Raw genomic sequence first — 3189 nt, 5'->3', positions numbered from 1 at the left:
ATAATCTGCCTCCTTGTTTTTGCCGCCAAAGTGGATAACCTCACATTTATCTACATTACACTGCATCTGACATGCATCTACCCACTCACTCAACCTGTCCAAGTCACCCTGCCACCTCTGAACATCCACTTTACAGTTCACACTGCTGCCCAGCTTTGTGTCATCTGCAAACTTGCTAGTGTTACTTCTAATTCCATCATCCAAATCATTAATATATACTAGACCAAGTGGACCGGTTGGGCCCAAACCTCTCCTGCATTGGTGCAGCACCCTCTCCTCCCCTCCCCTCACTCCCTCTCCCCTCTTACGCCCTCCCCCTCTCCCCATCGCCCCTCCCCCCTCCTCTCCCTTCCCCCGTCTCCCATCCCCTCTCCCCCTCCCCAACCCATTCCCCTCCCCCTCCTACTCCACCCCCCTCAACCCCCCTTATCCTCCCTCCTGCCCCCCTCCCGCTGAGTTACTCCAGCATTTTCGTCTACCTTCGATTCAAACCAGCATCTGCAGTTTTCTTTCCTGCTGATCTCTGAGCCCATCTGCGGAGCCGCTCTCGGACGGACGCGCTGCTGGGAGGAGACTGTGCCCGGGTGGGGAGCTCTCCCTTCCCGGCTGCTTTCAACCCGCTGCCGCCGCTCGCTGAGGGAGCGCCGCCACCCGGAGGGAGCGGAGCGGAGCGGGCGGTCCGCTGTCCATCAGCGGCCGGGGACGGGATCACGGAAGGCGGGAACGTCCCCAGAGTGTGAGCGAAGGGTCCGGGACGGGACCCCGGGACTGACCCTTTGAGAAGCTGAGCCTGGGTTCTGTGTGTGCAGTGTTTCACCTGTTCCTGAGCCTGGGTTCTGTGTGTGCAGTGTTTCACTTGTCCCTGAGCCTGGGTTCTGTGTGTGCAGTGTTTCACCTGTCCCTGAGCCTGGGTTCTGTGTGTGCAGTGTTTCACTTGTTCCTGAGCCTGTCCCCGCTCGCAACCCCGCAGACACATAGCGGGAATCGGCAAGTTTGCAGGGACCGGGCGGGAGTTGACATCCGACAGCAACAGTCCAGGTTTAATGCGCTCGGAGTGACGGCCTCGGTCACTGAGTGTGAGCCCGAATGCCGCTGAGGGGAGATTGGGGAAAGAGGCGGAACACAAAGACCCTGCTTCTGGGGAGACTCTCCCGTCTCTGCTCGCCACAGACCGGGTAGTTTCACAACTGGGTGATTGCACGTAAGGTCAATGTGCACGGAGTCGCTCAAGTCACCTGGAGGACATGGCAGCCAACGACATGCACATAACACATGCAACACGTACATTCTTATCTTTAAAAAGCCGCCAAAGGCTAATTTTAGTGCTGGAAATAATTAGCAAGAAGCTGGAGGATCTGGGCGGAGGAAGAGGAACCAGGAGAAGGGCTGCCAAGCCCGCGGACGCCAGAAGCAGCTGGGAAGACGTCTGGCCAGCCGGCGGGAGAAGGGGAAACGCAGCCGGGAAGGGAGGCAGGAGAGCAAGGCCGAGAAGCAGGGGGCCACCGACCGGTCAGCGGGGGCAGATGAGGAGGTGGAGCAGGATAGGGCGGCGTTGGGCGAGCTGGGAGAGGAGCAGCGGGAAAAACCTGAGCCGAGGGGCCTGGAGGTCTGCAGGGGCAGAAGCAGGGAGCGCTGGCTGGAGGTCGGCTCTGCTCGGCGGCCCCAGCCTCGAGGTGTTGAGCGCCGGCCAAGTGGAAGCGGACCCCGGCTGACGGAGATGGCGAGCGGTGAGAAGGGCTGGAGGGCTAGCAGGAACGGCGAGGGGGCGAAGAGCCGCAGGCGAGGCGCGGAGCAGGGGCGCCGAGCCTGGAGGAGCGAGGAGTGCAGGAAGGGGGAGAGATGTCGGGACACTCGGAGCGCCGGGAGGGAGCCGGAGACACGCTGATGGGAGAAGACTAGCCGGGCCCGCTGCACTGGAAGCACCATTGAATGAATGAACGAATGATTGATTGATTGAATGAATGAATGAATGAATGAACGAATGAATGAGTTTATTAGCCAAGTATGCAGATAGAAGGAATGTGCCTTGGTGATCTGCTCACAAATGACAACACAGACAATTAAGAATAAAGCATAACCACATCAAAACAATAAGGATACACTATTACGGTCTAAACATGTGGATGAAAATAAACCAGAGCATAAAAGAGACTACAGACTTTGGTTATTGAAGAGAACTATCACTCGTGGGGAAAAAAAGCTGTTTTTATGTCTGGCTGTGGCTGCTTTGACAGTCCGGAGTCGCCTTCCAGAGGGAAGTGCTTCGAAGAGTTTAAGGCCTGGGTGAGAGGGATCAGAGATGATCTTGCCCGCTCGCTTCCTGGCCCTTGCAGTGCACAGTTATTGTTATTTGAACGTAAAATAACAATGTTAAAAACCGTATTTTAAAATTTCCCCTTTGTCGGTTGCTTTATTATGGTAGAAGTGTAAACTCAAATTACGGAACAAAACAGGGTGGGGGGTAAACTTACTTTTGGTAAACGGGACGAAGAAGGTTGTGAACCCCTGCCCTGGTGAGTGCTTGTCTACAGTCCACGGCGTGCCCTCCAGACCGCAGTGCGTGGCCACAGCGCGGGTCAGAGGCGTGAGTGACCTCGCCTGCCGTGCAACCACTCAATACGAATGTTCAATTTAAGTTTATTATTGTGTGTACCGAGATCAAGTGAAAAGATTTACTTTGCATGGCATCAAATCAAATCTGATGATACCATAAATAAATGCCATCAAGCCAAAGTCAAGTACAATCGCAGAAGGAAGGAAAATATACAGAGTGCAAAATATCTGGATATTTGCAAAGTGCCAAAGATATTTTCAAATAGGGTCCAGGACGCTAAGAATCGCTGCGCCCTGAGCCATGTTACATGTTGATGTTACATGTTGATGTGTAAAATTATCTCCCCGTCGGGGAATTGAACCCCGGTCTCCCGCGTGACAGGCGGGGATACTAACCACTATACTAACGAGGAATTAGTGCTAATGTAACCAATCTACATTCAGATGTCAATACGCTGCAGCGTACGTAGGGTCCTTTTCATGTGTGCCTGTTTATTGCTGGCCTTTCAGACACCCTCATCTCACTCTGTGCAGGAAGGGGTCTCGGAATGCTTCGGTCCGACCCCGGGTGAAGTTTCACCGGGCGCTGTGTAACACATGTCGGGTGGAGGATGGGGGCATCAAGTGGACGGAACT

The 3189-nt window shown here is 54.7% G+C and overlaps 1 non-coding gene across 1 annotated transcript; it reads right to left on the bottom strand.

Moving 5' to 3' along the window:
* Nucleotides 1–2894: 2894 nt before the first annotated feature.
* On the bottom strand, nucleotides 2895–2966 carry trnad-guc (transfer RNA aspartic acid (anticodon GUC)). The gene has a single exon. It is a non-coding gene; the product is annotated as a tRNA-Asp (tRNA).
* Nucleotides 2967–3189: the final 223 nt, after the last annotated feature.

This window comes from Rhinoraja longicauda, chromosome 41 (genome assembly GCF_053455715.1).
Source record: "Rhinoraja longicauda isolate Sanriku21f chromosome 41, sRhiLon1.1, whole genome shotgun sequence".
Classification (NCBI taxonomy): Eukaryota; Metazoa; Chordata; class Chondrichthyes; order Rajiformes; family Arhynchobatidae; genus Rhinoraja; species Rhinoraja longicauda.
The sequence above is the reverse complement of the archived record's forward strand: the minus strand, read 5'-3'. Positions and strand labels throughout refer to the sequence as shown.